This window comes from Schistocerca gregaria, chromosome 9, assembly GCF_023897955.1.
Source record: "Schistocerca gregaria isolate iqSchGreg1 chromosome 9, iqSchGreg1.2, whole genome shotgun sequence".
NCBI classification, from domain to species: domain Eukaryota; kingdom Metazoa; phylum Arthropoda; class Insecta; order Orthoptera; family Acrididae; genus Schistocerca; species Schistocerca gregaria.
The window spans coordinates 28,933,570-28,953,358 of NC_064928.1; the positions used below are offsets into that span (position 1 = coordinate 28,933,570).

The following is a 19,789-nucleotide window of genomic DNA, read 5'->3' on the forward strand; positions in this document are numbered from 1 at the left end:
GCACAAATGCTGCGCAGCTAGCGCCATTCGACGGCCAACACCGCGGTTCCTGGTGTGTCCGCTGTGCCGTGCGTGTGATCATTGCGAGAGGGCTGTACAAGCAGTGTCCGGAGCAAGTATGGTGGGTCTGACACACCGGTGTCAATGTGTTCTTTTTTCCATTTCCAGGAGTGTATACGGTAGCTCCACCATGATTTTTCGTAGTACAGTACGAAAGTCAGTAAATTCGTTATGTTGTTAATGAATGAGATTGTGGGAGAGAATGAAGTAGCGAAAAGTGTCTTACCACTCCCTGAACCTAACAGCAGCAATAGACAGAAACATTACGAGACCACAGAATAGTAAAACGCTTATGTTACGTCATGCCCACTGGATGGAGAATCCCTTGTTTAACTATTGTATTTACGTGTAATGCAAGAAATTTTGCAACATTAACGTGAAAGAATTTATTGTAATAAAAGAGGAGAAATATGAGACAAATAATGGCCCCGATTATTGAGTTGTGGGTAGCAATTTTGTTGAGGTATTTTACGATAACCTCCATTTTCTTGCTGGGATGCGCAAGCTTTGATTAAAAGCTATACCACAGTAAGAAAATGTGGTCTTGGACACACTCCACCCTGCCATCAGAAATGTGCACTAGCTATTAGTCAGATGCGTTGTCCATTCCGTTGCGTTAAGAAGTAAGGACGAAAATAAATTGTAGCTTAACTGAGGCACTAGGGCTCATATTTCAAGCATATTTGCAGTGGTTATGATAAATCGTCAAAATACTTCTGATGTACGAATAATAATTGCACCCGCTTGGCAGAGCACTCACCTAGTACGCCTGACACCAGATGCCACAGAATGGGGTAAGAACCTGCCAACGTGATGTGAGAAAAGTGCGTGTCGGCTGTTGCTCGTCTCGAGATGAGTGCCCCGAGAGTTGTGACACTGTAACTGCCTGATGGAGTGTTGTCTGTGTGAGAGGACAAGTAATTGGCTAATAACAGCAATTGTAGTAGTAATCAGTGTACTACAACTGCCTTAATTTAACTTTTGTGATGATGTCTCATATTCGGTAGTTTCTCTGAGTGACGTTCAAATCATTTTACAGTTTTCAATTAAATTGCATATTCCTTGCTAGAAATAAGTACCACATTTGAAGATGACCGTTTCTGCAGTGCTCATTAACGAGACGAGACCACGTTACCTCCGAGTCCAGATTTGTGACACAGCAGCTGATCAGTCCAAGTCGCACGCGTCTGTAAATTGGCAGCACTGGGACACAAAGACTGAACGAAACATTGTGTGATTGGAGGATGTGAGAGGAGCAGTGGCCCGCCCCTGAGGTAAACAGTCAATTTTACTTTGACCCTTAAGGTAAGCTTAATGTAAACAGGCGGAGAAAAGTGACAGATCACCGACGTCAGTCTTGTCTCCAAATAAGTAAATTGTTAGTTCTGAAATAATAAACAGACGTAAGTGCTGAAACATTTATCGCACAGTGAGAAAGACGGTCAATGATTTCGTGGAGAAATGTTGGCGGGTGGCCGCTCAACAGTTGTCGTACCCGGGCACACACCTCTTCGTCGCCGTCGATTTCCCGGAACACGGCGCCAGAGGTACGTGCACTTCGTCCGAACTAAGTCACTGACCGGCGCTCCCTCGCAGGGCCGTCATCACTTCCCGGAAGCTGGCACGCCTCTTGTTTTGACTACACTGCGGAAGTTTCGCTGGAAAGCGCCGACAGATCCTACGTGTAGTGCCGACCTCTTATTTCTGGCGCCGTGAAGGGACACATTTGTGGCCGTCGATTCCATCTACATCGACGGTGCGTGCCGGAGGGTACCACAACTATCATCTTCTCTCCCTGTTCCACTCCCAAACAGAACGAGAGAAAAATGACTGCCTATATGCCTCTGTACGAGCCCTAATCTCTCTTACATTTAGCGGAAAGACCACAAAGATAAGTTGGCGGCAGTAAAATTGTACTGCAGTCAGCCTCAAATGCGGGTTCTCTAAATTTCCTCAGTAGCGATTCACGAAAAGAACGCCTCCTTTCCTCTAGAGACTCCCACCCGAGTTCCTGAAGCATTTCCGTAACACTCGCGTGATGATCAAACCTAGAAGCAATTCAGAGGCGGGCTGCTAGATTTGTTACTGCTATGTCCTCCCTCAATCCGACCTCATAGGGATACCAAATGCTCGAGCAGTATTCAGGAATAGGTCGTATTAGTGTTTTATAAGCGGTCTGCTTTACAGATGAACCACATCTTCCCAAAATTCTACCAATGAACCGAAGACGACTATCCGCCTTCCCCACAACTGCCATTACATGTTCGTCCCACTTCATATCGCTCTGCAATGTTACGTCCAAATATTTAATCGACGTGACTGAATATTCCATTAGTACTGTAGCGCTTGACACAAACATTACAGGATTCTTTTTCCTATTTATCTGCATTAATTTACATTTATCTGTATTTAGAGTTAACTGCCATTCTTTATATCAATCACAAACCCTGTCCAAGTACTCTTCGATTCTCCTACAGTCACTCAACGACACCTTCCCGTACACCACAGCATCATCAGCAAACAGCCGCACATTGGTTTCCACCCTATCCAAAAGATCATTTATGTAGATAGAAAACAACACCGGACCTACCACACTTCAGATGATACCCTCACCTCCGGAGTGCCCCAGCGATGAACACACCATCGAGGACAACGTACTGGGTTCTATTACCTAAGAAGTCTTCGAGCCACTTACATACTTGGGAACCAATCCCATATGCGCGTACCTTAGTTGGGAGTCTGACTTGGTGCTCCACTTCAAACGCTTTCCGGAAGTCAAGGAATATGGCACCCGTGTGAAGCCATTCATCCACGGTTCACAAGATATCATGTGAAGGAGGAGGAGTGCACGCTCGGCACAGCCATGATCCCGCAGGGAACCGCAAACATTTTGAGTTGTCTCACAGTGGGATAAATGTTTAAACACTTATGGCGTTCACTATTGAAATAATAAACAGTTCAACTACTTTTTTCCTCAGTCTCGTTTTCGTTATGTAACTAGTTTTCCTGCTCAGTGAAAAACGAAAAATACACCCCTAAAAAATTCTCAACGTTAGTTGGCGTATTTTGATTCGGGCGTTAGTTACTATATGCATACGATTAGAACGGTGGGTGGCACAAATAACTTACCCGGCCGCAGTTGGGCGACGACCACATAAAGTGTTGAGTAGGCGCACGTGAAAACTGAGGTGGACACATGCGCTATGCCAAAATTTGCCAAATATCTTTGGCCAGTATTAAACTATCAAAGATATTTGATGGTGTAATACGAACTTTGTCAAATGTCGTCCAATATTTGATCAAATCTAGGGCCGCGCTGTATATTTGATCAAAGAAGTCGCTTGTCACATTGCAGTGAACAGAAGACATGTTACCACATGGAGCGCTGGCATCGCTGCATTCTGTCGTCTGTAGTGTTTTTATGAACATTGCGGGTAAATACAGTTGGTGTGCGCCAACAATTGCAGAAATAGAGATGTATGAAGCTGATGAGGCGCTATACAACGAGAGGCATGTTGAATACAAGAATAGGTTAGGTCAGGTCAGGTCTCCAACCTTCGTAATCTAACGTCTCCTGTAGCAAGATATGTGAGTGTTACAATATTCCCTTAAGAACTGCTACATCTGCAGAAGGTAGCCTCACTGTGCCTCGTGATATGAGGATACACTTCTCTGAGCATATACAGAAATCTATGGCCATCCACTCTTAAGTAATTGATGTATGACTTGACGTGCTTCACTATAAGCTCACGTAACAAGTTTTGTTGAATGTGTCGTCGTAAAACCCACGGCTTCTCCCAGGTTTGTTTCCTTTTTTTCCCCCCGCTTGTCTACCACATATGCACACAGTGCAATGGTGGTACATGCAACCGTTACGGTTAACAAGAAGTTGTCAGCCATCTTGAACTTTGACAGTGTAACACCCCGTCTTGCACTACGTCATATTTTTTGTCAAAGATGTGATCAAATATTCCGTCAAATATATTTGACAAAGTAATTTGGCAGTGTAAGTGCCGTGGTCCGCCCACCTCAGAGCTATGCCGGCCGGCAGCTGAGCCCCGGCCGGACGCCCTCTCTTTCTCCGCGCGACGTCGTGCGTTCACGTGCGCCTTCACTCCTCTGCGAAACAGAGCGCTGACGTGTGGTAACGAGCAAACAGAGATACGAAACAAACAGTCTGAAATGGCCATATCGAATGTACTGAAGTATTTTTACTGATCTGGCAAACAGTGAAGAATCTAGAAATAATACAAATTTAGTGCAAGTTCATGAAATGACAACGATACGGACGTCGGCTGAATTTCTAGATATAAACATGTGTTTCGATTCTCCAACAAAGAAATATAAATGAAAACTGAAATATACGGAATGTCACAATTTTGACAAAAACTTAGTGCACAGAACAGTACTTAGTCTCATCAGTCGTGACATCTATCTGACGACTAGAAAAACACGGGGCGATCTGCGCGGAACAGATTACTTTGGCTCAGAGACCTACTACGTTCCTTGTCTTCTCCGCTCATTTGGTTTTTGATTCATGAAAGTATAACGGCGGGCAAAATGTTTTAATGGGATGCAGAGGCATTGCAGCTGCAATAACCAAGTTTTGCGGACAATGCACACCTGTGCACAATAACCTTTTAGTGTACTTCGAATAAAACTTGGCTTTCACAGAACCATACCCGCAAATAAAATTACGCAGTTTTAACGGAATTAGTGGCCTGAAACTACATGCAGTTAATTTTCTATAGCGTATATCGCTGATTTGGGTGATCATTGAATGGCGAAGTCAATAAGAACAGAAAATTAAGAAAAAGAGATTTGGGGGATAGGGAATATTCTCGGTAGTATAAATGTGAGCGGCGGCGGCAAACAAACACGCGCTGTGTCGCGCACGGAGTCTGCGATAAATACGAGTAAAATACTTTCGTACTTCACAAGACTCAGTTGTTCCGTTTCAGCAACAGTTTGATGTCTCAGTTTTTAGCAAAATTACTACTAACTATATAACTATGAAATTGAAGTAAAAAAAAATGTTTTTTCCAAAATTTCTTGTTACGGTCATTTTCTTTTCCTCGTAGCAGCTGGCAGTAATTGTCTTTTAGAAACTACTGCATCACATTCTAGACTAAAAACAGTAAAAATAAAATTGTCATCTAACATTGGCCACGAAAGTAGGCAAGGCATGACAAGGTGATCTTACGTTTCTTCACCATTTCCAGTTAGTAACAATTTCCAAAGTATTTCACACACACCCGAGATGAACAACTGCAGTGCTTCATTTGTTTTGTGTTTCGCAGTATCGTAGATAATGTCCCGCGAGACAGATTTAATGAGTGGTTTATACTTAACTTATTCTCGCACTTCTTTATTAATCCAAGACCTTCACTGTGTTGTGTAATTCATCCCCTCCAAACCGTAATAAAATTTAGCATTTCGCCGCACCGAGAAACCTGTTGCCCTTGTCAGGTCTCGCCGCGGCATGGCCAGCTCCAGGGAGAGCCACTGCCAACACAGACAGCGCTCTGTCGTGGCGCGGAGCCAGCTGGCGTGACGTCACATCGGTTGTGGCGCCTTGCGCAAGAGGAAGCGGGCTGAGCGCATGCGCGCTGGGCTGCGTGACGCGGCCTCGGCTAAGGTCTTACAGCGCGGGTCATCTCGCCGCCGCCGCAATAACCGGACTCTCCATAAACGTAAGTTCGCTGCGCTGAGCGACGTGTTCACGTGCTTCCTACCTGCTTCTCTATTGCGTGTACATCGTGGAGTCTACATCCACAGTCTGCAAATTACTGTCTAGAGCATGGCGAAGCGTACTTCCCGTTGTAACAGCTAGTAGGGCTTCTTCCTGTTCAATACACGGATGCAGCACAGGATGATTAAACGCTCGAAAGCCTATGTGCGCTCTGTAATTAGTCGACTCTCGTCCTCGCGACAGCGATGCGTAGAAAGAAAATGTAGCGCACTGGGGTGACAAGCGTCATCGGATAGCGATACGCATAAATAGAGATGGCGGTGGCGTCAAAAGGGCAGTGCGTTGGCGGAGCTGTCATCTGTACTCAAGTGATACACGTGGAAAGGTTTCCGACCTTGAACATAGCTTCACCCAGACACACTCGACATTCCATGTCGGAAATCGACGGGGAGCTCTGTATTCGGAGTGCCAAGAGAGTGCCGAGAACAGCATATTTGAGAATTTCAGGCATTAGCTGTCACCATGGCGACGCAGTGGGCGACGGCCTTCACTTAACGCCCGATAGCACTGACAACTCTAGTGGAAAGCCGCTACTAACTCGAGCACCACTGTGTCAAGTAATCGCAAAAATCGAAGTGCGTACCATCTGCATCTACATCTACACAACTACTCTGCAGTTCACATTTAAGTGCTTGGCAGAGGGTTCATCGAACCACAATCATACTATCTCTCTACTATTCCACTCCCGAACAGCGAGCGAGAAAAACGAACACCTAAACCTTTCTGTTCGAGCTCTGATTTCTCTTATTTTATTTTGATGATCATTCCTACCTATGTAGGTTGGGCTCAACAAAATATTTTCGCATTCGGAAGAGAAAGTTGGTGACTGAAATTTCGTAAAAAGGTCTCGCCGCGACGAAAAACGTCTATGCTGTAATGACTTCCATCCCAACTCGTGTATCATATCTGCCACACTCTCTCCCCTATAACGCGATAATACAAAACGAGCTGCCCTTCTTTGCACCCTCTCGATGTCCTCCGTCAATCCCACCTGGTAAGGATCCCACACCGCGCAGCAATATTCTAACAGAGGACGAACGAGTGTAGTGTAAGCTGTCTCTTTAGTGGACTTGTTGCATCTTCTAAGTGTCCTGCCAATGAAACGCAACCTTTGGCTCGCCTTCCCGACAATATTATCTATGTGGTCCTTCCAACTGAAGTTGTTCGTAATTTTAACACCCAGGTACTTAGTTGAATTGACAGCCTTGAGAATTGTACTATTTATCGAGTAATCGAATTCCAACGGATTTCTTTTGGAACTCCTGTGGATCATCTCACACTTTTCGTTATTTAGCGTCAACTGCCACCTGACACCATACAGCAATCTTTTCTAAACCGCTTTTCAACTGATACTGGTCTTCGGATGACGTTACTAGACGGTAAATTACAGCGTCATCTGCTAACAACCTAAGAGAACTGCTCAGATTGTCACCCAGGTCATTTATATAGATCAGGAACAGTAGAGGTCCCAGGACGCTTCCCTGGGGAACACCTGATATCACTTCAGTTTTACTCGATGATTTGCCGTCTATTACTACGAACTGCGACCTTCCTGACAGTTGTGCGACTCGATTCGTGATTTCCTGAGACGATACCCATAGCTCCGCAGCTTGATTAGAAGTCGCTTGTGAGGAACGGTGTCAAAAGCTTTCCGGAAATCTAGAAATACGGAATCAACTTGAGATCCCTGTCGATAGCGGCCATTACTTCGTGCTAATAAAGAGCTAGCTGTGTTGCTCAAGAGCGATGTTTTCTGAAGCCATGCTGATTACGTGGCAATAGATCATTCCCTTCGAGGTGATTCACAATGTTTGAATACAGTATATGCTCCAAAACCCTACTGCAAACTGACGTCAATGATATAGGTCTGTAGTTAAATGGATTACTCCTACTACCCTTCTTGAACACTGGTGCGACCTGTGCAATTTTCCAATCTGTAGGCACAGATCTATCGGTGAGCGAGTGGTTGTATATGAGTGCGCAGGTATTGACTGCATCTTGCCGCTTGTGTACTTTACATACGACCAGAATTTCTTCGGATTTTCTACCAAATTTCGAGACTGTTTCGTTGTGGAACCTATTAAAGGCATCTCGCATCGAAGTACGTGCCAAATTTCGCGTGTCTAAATTTTAGGCCATCTTCGGGATTTCGCGTTCTGAACTTCGCATGCTTTTTTCTGTTGCCTCTGCAACAGCGTTCGGACCTTTTTTGTGTACCACGGGGGATCCGTTCCATCTCTTACCAATTTATGACGTATGAATAGCTCAATTGCTGTTGCTACTATATCTTTGAATTTGAGCCACATCTCTTCTACATTCACATAGACAGTTCGGAAGGAATGGAAATTGTCTTTTAGGAAGGCTTCTAGTGACACTTTATCCGCTTTTTTAAATAAAATTATTTTGCGTTTTGAAACGTCCCCTTAGAACAATTATACAAGACTGCTTAAGCTGACAATATTTTTAGCCCAACGCAATCTGACTTCCAAAAATCCCTACGAAAGAATGGCCCCGATTAACATTAACCTATACATTTCACAAATCACTTACCTCTCAAAAATCTTCGTTACTCAAGCCACTGCAATACAGCGAGCGCCACTACTGCCAGCTAAATAAAAGATTCAAACTACTGAAGGCAGTAACTACTAGTAGGTATAGTTAGCAAATGAAAGATTTTAATACAGAACAGAATGTATTTACCTTAATAGTCGTAATATATATGATAGTTCATGACATCGTCTTACAAATTACAAAACTCCGCCATCTCTCTCCCCACGTCCACCACTGCTGGCGGCTCACCAACTGTGCAACGCTACATGCTGTTAGCATCCAGCTGCCACTGCCCAACACTACAATGGCAGACAATGCAAACCAGCCACAGACTACACACGGCACAGCCAGTGATTTTTATACAGAGCGCTACGTGGCGGCGGCGTTACCAATAAAAAAACCTCAACAGCCTACTTACATAGCCCCCACGCTCCCCACAAAAAATTTGCAAATTTTTTGGGCAGTGGCCAATACAGATTTGAAAATTTTTTCATAATTACAATGACAAATCAAATGCACACACTTATCGATACAATGTTGGTCAAAAGCTAAAAATTCTCACAGTCCATAAAGACAGTCCTGATCATTCATCAAAGTTAAACTGCAATGTTTTTCTCAAAGTCCGAGTAGTAAAAGAAAATGCACATGGAAGTAGTGGATTTCCATGCAGTCTTGAAGAAGTAGTGTTGTCCTTCCAACGGAAAGACAGTGCTGACTCTTGACATGCAGACAGGTAATGGGCCACAACAGAGCAAACCCACAGCACAGTCAGTCGAAGTTTTAAAGAATATTGGTAGGTAGGTCGTCACAGAGTAGACCCATTGTAGTCCTGGTAGAGATTACGGTATTGGTGGGCCACCAGAGGTGTAGATCCACTGCAGTCCTTGTAGAAATAAGGGTATTGGTTGGTTATCAAGGGTGTAGACCCACTGTAGTCCTTGTAGAGATAGCCAGCAGCCATCTGTTGCGACTGTGCAGGCGCACAATCACCATTGAAGAGTCATGCAGAGAATATAACAAGTCCATAACCACCACTTGTGCACTCACAAAAATTGTTTTTGAAATGTCCTTAGAACCAGCAATGCTGTTATCCAGTCCCTTACTGAATTATTAACACACGTGCAAACACACTCAGTCTACTTCTCACATATTGTCCATATACTATGACCAACAGAAACGTGTGCAGTGAAATGTAATTTACAAGTTACTTAATTTGATGAACTGGTGTCAATTACAATTTTATAACATAGGAATACAATAACAAAGGTACAAAATATATCATTAAAGAACATAACAATACAGATAACATTTGTAGTAGGAAAGACTTTACAAAAGAATCGAAATAGCAAATACATCAGTGTTACAAAAATTACGACATAAGTACATACATAAAAGATCAGAGTAACTTTTGAAACGTCAACTTCACACATGAGCATTAGAACAAAACAGAATAAATAATATGTAAACATCTTTACAAAGTAAATAACATTCTCAAATATAATTTGCATTAATAACATAACAGTATTCCTCATCATAGTGAATGTAGCTTAGTATTAGAAAAATTCTGCAACGTAAGTCTTATCTGATAAACATATAAAGACAGGAAGAACATAAATACACAAGGGTACACAAACACATAGTGGGATAACACAAGGAAAGGGCAGGGTTTGTTTGACTGCAGTATTTTGCAAACAAAACTTACTTTACTTCTTGGAGATCTCCCTTCATTCATTATTTCCAAAAGGTTCTATCTATACCTGCTTTCTATGCCTTTCTCATATAACCTCTCAGTGCATTTCTTCAAATCCATCGCAACTCATTCTCTTATATAGGCTACCCCCTCTTAAGCTAACTTAAATCTACTGAGCTCAGATGCTAAACTAAGGGACGAGGCAATGCAGCAGCACAAAACAATTAATACAAACAGCAATGAAAAAAGGTGCAGGTAAGCAAAGCAAGCAGCAATAAATGTAATAACTTATATCTAAACATGACAAACCCACAAGCAGAAAAAATAGACATTAAGATGTGAATATACATGTCCCTTATCTGTGTTGTCTTCAGTGTACTATGTAATTAAAATGGTGCACCACTACTTATTCAATGAAATAAATTACCAAGTACTTGAAAAGAAAGTTATGTATGCAGTTCCTGTGAAGGGAAATTTCTTTTTGTGCTCCCTCACTTTTTTTGGAAGTATATCACATTATTATATACTGGATCTGTAGACAGAAAATATTTATATTAGTGCATCTAAAAAATTTTATTTTAACCAATGCTGCAGTGCACCTAGAAATTAGATATTAAACAAAATAGGCAAAGCAAGGCGTGAAACGTCATTCGCTAGCCATAAGCCATTTCATAATGCAGTAAACAATCTTCCAACTAGCAAGCCAATAGACATGAAACGTTTCTCATTTCATTTCAGTAAATAAGAGGTTCACAGTATAATCATATGTTTTTAAGTTTGACTGTCGTATTTACGATGCTTTCTACAAAGGAATGAATGTCAATAGCGAGGATAATGGCCTCTTTTTTTTTTACCTAATGGCTTTCTTTTGTCAGACTACCTCTCAGCTGGGCGCCCAAAACGCATTATGTCAAGGTCACTTACCTTTCTTATTGAAATATTTATGACAGCAGTTAACGCTACAGTGACAGTCTCATATAAAAACATTTTCACAGTTTGAGAATTGGCGTTATAAATATATAGAAAATAAAATCCTATAAATATAACCGTGTTCAAAAAAGTTCCGTCGCCATTGTAATACATTCACGCATTTACATACATTTCATAACTCTTAAAGTACGATGCTTGGTTTCCAACAACCTTTTTCACAAATCAGAGTCCCTAACCACTACTCATTATTCCTTACCTTATTATACATATACATATTCATTGACACTTCTTCCATATTTGATCATAAGAAATACGTAGCACAATCAAATTCCTCATAGGGTAGCATCATCTTATTGATCATAAACATACCTTAACAGCATAATACACATCGTCGTCGTAAAAATATCATAACACCTCAGTCAAATCTCTAAAACACCGTAGCTTTCTGCAATAATGTCAAAACCTAAAAAATTCTCTGCTCATTTCAATAGTGTCATCTACCTCAAACGTACTTTAAAAATCATGATCCCATACAAAATACATCATTCAAAGCTCTCATAGTGTATCACAATGGTTCTGAAAAAATATGAAGAGTTCACAAAGTACAGACAAAATACAATTTCATAAGTGTGAAGTTATCCAGCTGTGTAATTGCGTAAACATCTGTCACTGACGTAGTAAAAAAAATGTTTGTCTCTCAGTTAAATAATCAGACCTGTGTAATTTATGTGTTAGAGAAATATGGTACCGATGTGTAAAATTGTATAAGCAAATATATCAGCTAGGGCTCCTTGTGCTTGCCAAACACATGGTACACAAAGTAGGTGTGTACACCCCTGAGGATTAATGTAATTATATCCTCAGATGTTACATTTCATTCCATTGCTGTAATCTGTATCACGGAAAACCTTTGTATCATTGTATTTCAAATATCTTTAATTTTGTACTTAAAACATTTATTTTTAATGACGCAAACACGTGTACTGTAGCGCTAAACTGTGCGTCATGTTTTAAGATAATCTGTGGAAGTGTCGTAGTTATCGTCCTCTGATAGCTAAGTTCTGCAGAAGTCAATGTACTGACCTCATGATAAACAAAAGTGAAATACTTTGGGTATAGAAATCTTAATTATTACGCTTATTGCCGTGATGAAAGTACTGTGCTGTAACGTACAGTTGTGCTACGGAAAAGACTGTCCTTGTAGCTATACCACAAAAGCTACTACTAAAACATGTTTTACTTTCCAGAAAAATTCAGAAAAATTCAGAAAAACTGTGCAGATATAAAACAGATAAACTGCAAAACCAACATTGTTAATTGTCACTCATTAGTAGCGTCGTGATAGTTTATGTGACAGCTACACGATTCTAACAACTGTGTCATCTGGAATCTCACAGAAAGTACTTTAAATCCAGAATGTATTTTCAAGTAAACCAAAATGTTGCATTAAAATCTCATTAGCAATACTGGTAAATGTTCTAAGTATGTGAGCCTTACAGTCGTTACGTAATTGTGCAACTAACAAGCAAGAATGTACACACGCAATAACACTGATGTCCGGTCACTATAACAATGCACTAGTAAATACTGTCTAAGTATGTTCCGTAGGTTCTAGACTGGATAGTGAACTTCAAAACATTGTTGCATGTTAACAGATTCTAAGTCTGACAAATTGTACTAGCGGCGTGAAGTGAAAAATTTTATGGCAATGACTAAGTTAAAAAGCAGATTATCTCTCAAACGGTTTTACATGTGAAATATGGTGAAATCCTTTGCTCTTCATAGTACTCAGACTTTAAACTTGAACGCAATTATCATGCGGTATACGTCGGTAAAGAATACTGGAGTTTTTCTCAAGGTTAGCGCCTATGTTATTTTTCTCTGAGCCAGCCAGCGCACGTGGCTACCTGCGGTGCGAGTCATTGTCTGCTATCTCTTTGTTGGCGTGCGTCGTTATTGGGATTAGGAGACCTAACTTCTACAAATTCACCTTGCCGAGAGGGCCCTGCTCTTTGAATCCCGCCAGTTCTGCTGCAATTCAGGTCTGTCGTTACGATCATATCGTGTGTCATGTCTGTAGATTCCATAGTTTCTTTCTTGTCGGTCACGTGGTGGAGAATTTCTCCCTGAATCGTAACTGCGCGCTGGACCGTTGCGTCTTAAGTTATTCCGTCTCTCTTGATAATTATTTTGGTTTCCATATTGTCTGTTTCTCTGATTGTCTCTGTGATAGTCATTACCGTGGAGAGGTGATCTTTCCCTGTACTAATTACTACTCTGCCAACGGTTGTCATACGGGTGGTGTCTGTTTAGTCACGATTTACGTTGTACGAATAGCCTTGTGTTTATTTCTGTCATCGCGGAATTGTGACAGGTGTGACCTGTAATTGTTGTGCTCCTGTTTTCGCGTTCCGCGATTGTCAGTGTCAATTTCCAGTTCTTGTAACAGTCCCTGAAAAGCTTCAATGTCGTCTTTGCATGGTCCTGCTAAAATAATGTGGCGTAAATGTTCAGGTAATTTGATTAAGCAAATGCGGATGAGTTCTGAGGGGCTGTATGGGTTTGAAAGATACTGATACTTATGTAACATGTCTTCAAAATATTTGACAAGACTGGAAAATTCAGATTGTTCGAAATGTTTCATCATTATGATGCTATGTTTTACTCGGTCTTGTGTAGCTTGAGACCAATATGCTGAGAGGAATGCATGATAAAATTCTCCTTCACTATGACAATCGTGAATGACAGATCGCATTCTTACAGCTGGTTCATTCTCCAAGTAGCCACACATAAATTCTAATCTGTGCTCTAATGACCAGTTGGGAGGAAAACAATGAGAGAATTGATGGAGCCACGCTTGTGGATGAATGTCGTTGCCAGAATTCTTAAATGTTTTGAATTTACGTGCAGTAATGAACAGCTTATAGTCAAAATCATCGTGTCGGCGGGTAGCATATCGTTCATTGTTACGTCGTGTCGGCAGTTCCATCTCAAAATTCGGTGCACCTTGCCAATTTCTTTCACAATTTCCGAACTGCCCTGTGTTATTATTTTGTGTCTTTTCCGTATTTATAAGTCCCTCTTCCCGTGTTGGAGCGCGACTGTCCTCTGAAATACGTAATTCTAGTATTACCTGTGTCAGCTGATCTTGCACTTGCCAGATTTCTCTTTGGTGTTGTGTATTAATTTGATTCCGATTTTGTTTGAATTTCCTAATTTGTTCGCACTCTTCTGTATCATTCAGATCATCATCTACCTTTGTAGATAAGTTAGTGAACTGATCTGAAAGTTCGGCTACTTTCTCCGATAGTGAACACATTTCCTCAGTGTGTTTTTCTGAACCAAGTTTGAGAGTGTCCATTTGTGTTGCAAGAACTCAGGAAAACTTAGACACAGTAGATTCGATTTCAAGTTGCGTGACCGGATCGGTGGATGCAACTGAGTCCATTTCAGCTTGCAAGGTGTCATGATTTTCACAAACAACAGTTTGCAATTCTTTTATGGCTGCTTCGTGATTCTGTAATGCGTTTTCATGCCGCGAAAAAATAGGTTGAAAATGCTCACAAATGTGTTTTTACGTCATTACAGATTTTTTGACATTTCGATTCAATGTTATGTAACTCAGTAGTTAAATCTTCACGTGTTTGTTCGAGTGTGGTGTAACTTTTGTAGCCTTTGTCCCATTTGTTGCATTAACTGTAATAACAGTGCACTGGTGTCTGAAACATGTTCCTCAGTGCTTTTCGGCAGTGCATTTGAACCGGCAATATTCGCATTTTGAAAAGCAGAAAATGTGTCTTGATTTATTTGAGAAAACGGTGAGGACGCAAAATCTGAATCTACAGTATTTGCAAGATAGTGTCTTATTTCGGAATCCTGAGGCGAGCTGTTTCCGACCGATCGATCGATAATGCTTCCCTGTTCACTAATTGTTTCACTGCCTACACCATTATTTGCAGCCCGCTCCATCTCCCTATGCGCTATTACCAAATTACTACTTTGAACGTTAGTGAGTTCATTACATGGTGACGCTAACACACTGCTTTCGTCTTCACTATCATTTCTCAGTTTACTTTGGAGCCTAGTGTTACGTTTTTCACACGACAACACAAAAACAAAATTTGAAGAACAAAAATAAGAGAACACATTAACATAGCACTGAAAATAATATCTAGTTAATCGCAAGCGCACCTGCGAAATACTTGATGCACATCTACATGCATGCCACAACTGTTTTACTGTACAAGAATGAAAGACTGCAACTACAAAGGAAATTCTTCAATTACGCGCTAGCAATAAACAAAGGCTACACTAACTACACAAACTACAAGAAAAAAATCAGAAGATTCCAGTGAGGCTCCGTGGCTAAGGGTCGACATATGAAACGTCCCCTTCGAAAAATTATACAAGACTGGTCCATATGAAACGTCCCTTTAGAACAATTTATACACGACTGTGCTTAAACTGAGACAATATCTTTAGCGCAACGCAATCTGACTTCCAAAAATCCCTACGAAAAAATGGCCCCGATTGACATTAACCTATACGTTTCACAAATCACTTACCTCACAAAAATCTTCGTTACTCAAGCTACTGCAATACAGCGAGCGCCACTACTGCCAGCTAAATAAAAGATTCAAACTACTGAAGGCACTAACTACTGGTAGGTATAGTTAGCAAATGAAAGATTTTAATACAGAACAGACAATGTATTTACCTTAATAGTCGTAATATATATGATAGTTCATGACATCCAGTCTTACAAATTACAAAACTCCGCCATCTGTCTCCCCACGTCCACCACTGCTGGCGGCTCACCTCCAACTGCGCAACGCTACATGCTGTTAGCATCCAGCTGCCACTGCCCGACACTACAATGGCAGACAACAATGCAAACCAGCCACAGACTACACATGGCACAGCCAGTGATTTTTATACAGAGCGCTACATGGCGGCGGCGTTACCAATAAAAAACCTAAACAGCCTACTTACAGTTTGTTTCTGATGGATTTGGAGGAAATGGTATTGAGCCTAGCTACAACGACCTTGTGATCACTAATCCCTGTATCAGTCATGATGCTCTCTATCAGCTCTGGATTGTTTGTGGCTAAGAGGTCAAGTGTGTTTTTACAACCATTACAATTCGCATGGGTTCGTGGTCTAACTGCTCGAAATAATTTTCGGAGAAAGCATTTAGGACAATCTCGGAAGACGTTTTCTGCCTACCACCGGTATTGAACAAGTATTTTGGCAACATACCGAGGGTAGGTTGAAGTCCCCACAAACTATAACCGTATGAGTGGGGTATTTATTTGTTACGAGACTCAAACTTTCTCTGAACTGTTCCGCAACTATCATCGGAGTCTGTGGGTCGGTAGAAGGAGCCTATTATTAACTTAATTTGGCTGTTAAGTATAACCTCCACCCATACCAATTTGCACACAGTATCTACTTCGACTTCACTACAATATAAACCACTACTGACAGACACAAACATTCCACCACCAATTCTGCCTAATCTATCTTTCCTGAAGAGCGTCTGAGACTTAGTAAAAATTTCTGCAGAACTTATTTCAGGCTTTAGCCAGCTTTCCGTACCTATAACGATATCAGCTTCTGTGCTTTCTATTAGCGCTTGAAGCTCAGGGACTTTTCCAGCGCAACTACAACAATTTACAACTATAATTCCGATTGTTCCTTGATCCAAGCACGTCCTGTAATTGCCAAGCACCCTTTGACATTGCAACCCATCCCGCACTTTCCCGAGGCCTTCTAACCTAAAAAAACCGCCCAGTCCACGCCACACAGCCTCCGCTACCCGTGTAGCCGCCAGCTGAGTGCAGTGAACTCCTGACCTATTCAGCAGAACCCGAAACCCCACCACCCTATGGCGCAAGTCAAGGAATCTGCAGCCAATACGGTCGCAAAACCGTCTGAGCCTCTGATTCAGATCCTCCACCTGGCTCTGCACCAAAGATCCGCAGTCGGTTCTGTCAACAATGCTGCAGATGGTGAGCTCTGTCTTCATCTCGTAAGCAAGACCGGCAGCCTTCACCAAATCAGATGCAGAGAGAATTTCCTCAGATCCAAAGCGACACACGTCGTTAGTGCCGACATGTGCCACCACCTGCAGCTGGCTGCACCCTGTGCTCTTCATAGCATCCGGAAGGACCCTCTCCACAGCAGGAATGACTCGTCCTGGAATGCACACTGGATTTCTTCCCCTCCTTACACGCCTAACATTGGAGCTCCCAACTACCAGTAAGCCCACCCTCTGCGATTGCCCGGACCTTGAAGGGTGAGAATGATCTTCTGGAACAGGGCAGGCAGCTGCATCTGGCTCAGCCAGAGACAGTGCCTGAAACCGGTTTGTCAGACGCACAGGGGAGGCTTTCTGATCAGCCTCCGGGGACGCCTTTCGCTGCCCGCCACGCCTTGGAACGACCTCCCAATCAACCACAGGCGAGGGCTCAGCCCCACTGCGGGCAGCAACCGGGGCAACCACAGCGGCAGACCAATCTGGGGACAGACGGGACGAGGTTGACATCCCCGTGATACCCAAGTCCGGCTCCCCACAGTGGTGCCCATTGGCAACAACCTCAAGCTGCGCGACCGAAGTCGGCATCCCTTCGCTCACAGCTGCAATCGTGCTAACTCACCCCTCATCCGAAAACAGCAATGGCAGTCCCTGTCCATTCTAATCGATGTTGAACAACAGTTACTGAAACAAGTCCGTGCCTAGATAACGCAAGCGAAACACGCAGTGTATGTATCAACTAACCTGTACAAATTCCTAATGACTGCGCTACAATCTGCTGAATTTACGATTACAGTAACAAACTCGAAATTGCACCTCCTGTACGAAACTCACACTCAATTTAAATAAGAATCTACCAAGTGAACACTAAAGCGCTATGCTACAACTGTCAAATACTAGAATACGCCCGAAATATATGAATTAAACAATGCAAGTACCCAAAAACAGGCTAAGAAATTAATTAAACTATCTAACAAATAAGTAAGCTAGAGTTATACGACTTGCTGCTGCAGCTGCTTATCCAACGGCGGCAGGGAGCACAATGACTGACCAACCGACACTGGCCGTTCAAAACAATAACAGAAGACAGACGACTACACGAATTTACACTATTCAGGTTGTAAGGCGCGATGCTACAACTGTCAATTACTATAATACGCCCGAAATATAATTAATTTCTTAGCCTGTTTTTGCGTACTTGCATTGTTTAATTCATAAACTATCTAACAAATAAGTAAGCTAGGGTTATACGACTTGCTGCTGCAGCTGCTTATCCAACGGCGGCAGGGAGCACAATGACTGACCAACCGACACTGGCCGTTCAAAACAATAACAGAAGACAGACGACTACACGAATTTACACTATTCAGGTACTAAGGCGCGATGCTACAACTGTCAAATACTATAATACGCCCGAAATATATGAATTAAACAATGCAAGTACCCAAAAACAGGCTAAGAAATTAATTAAACTATCTAACAAATAAGTAAGCTAGGGTTATACGACTTGCTGCTGCAGCTGCTTATCCAACGGCGGCAGGGAGCACAATGACTGACCAACCGACACTGGCCGTTCAAAACAATAACAGAAGACAGACGACTACACGAATTTACACTATTCAGGTACTAAGGCGCGATGCTACAACTGTCAAATACTATAATACGCCCGAAATATATGAATTAAACAATGCAAGTACCCAAAAACAGGCTAAGAAATTAATTAAACTATCTAACAAATAAGTAAGCTAGGGTTATACGACTTGCTGCTGCAGCTGCTTATCCAACGGCGGCAGGGAGTACAATGACTGACCAACCGACACTGGCCGTTCAAAACAATAACAGAAGACAGACGACTACACGAATTTACACTATTCAGGTTCTAAGGCGCGATGCTACAACTGTCAAATACTATAATACGCCCGAAATATAATTAATTTCTTAGCCTGTTTTTGCGTACTTGCATTGTTTAATTCATAAACTATCTAACAAATAAGTAAGCTAGGGTTATACGACTTGCTGCTGCAGCTGCTTATCCAACGGCGGCAGGGAGCACAATGACTGACCAACCGACACTGGCCGTTCAAAACAATAACAGAAGACAGACGACTACACGAATTTACAGTATTCAGGTACTAAGGCGCGATGCTACAACTGTCAAATACTATAATACGCCCGAAATATATGAATTAAACAATGCAAGTACCCAAAAACAGGCTAAGAAATTAATTAAACTATCTAACAAATAAGTAAGCTAGGGTTATACGACTTGCTGCTGCAGCTGCTTATCCAACGGTGGCAGGGAGCACAATGACTGACCAACCGACACTGGCCGTTCAAAACAATAACAGAAGACAGACGACTACACGAATTTACACTATTCAGGTTCTAAGGCGCGATGCTACAACTGTCAAATACTATAATACGCCCGAAATATAATTAATTTCTTAGCCTGTTTTTGCGTACTTGCATTGTTTAATTCATAAACTATCTAACAAATAAGTAAGCTAGGGTTATACGACTTGCTGCTGCAGCTGCTTATCCAACGGCGGCAGGGAGCACAATGACTGACCAACCGACACTGGCCGTTCAAAACAATAACAGAAGACAGACGACTACGTGAATTTACTCTATTCAGGTACTAAGCGCGATGCTACAACTGTCAAATACTATAATACGCCCGAAATATATGAATTAAACAATGCAAGTACCCAAAAACAGGCTAAGAAATTAATTAAACTATCTAACAAATAAGTAAGCTAGGGTTATACGA

The 19,789-nt window shown here is 42.0% G+C and overlaps 1 protein-coding gene across 4 annotated transcripts in view; it reads left to right on the top strand.

Moving 5' to 3' along the window:
• Positions 1-5,660: 5,660 nt before the first annotated feature.
• The window catches only part of LOC126291794 (uncharacterized), a 146,181-nt gene continuing 132,052 nt past the window's right edge, over positions 5,661-19,789 (top strand). For 2 of the 4 annotated variants that reach the window (XM_049985490.1, XM_049985488.1), the window contains exon 1: positions 5,708-5,753. The gene's annotated coding sequence lies outside the window, so the exon portion shown is untranslated. Of the gene's footprint in view, positions 5,754-19,789 lie in introns of all 4 variants that reach the window. The other 2 variants (XM_049985487.1, XM_049985489.1) reach the window with 2 other exon arrangements.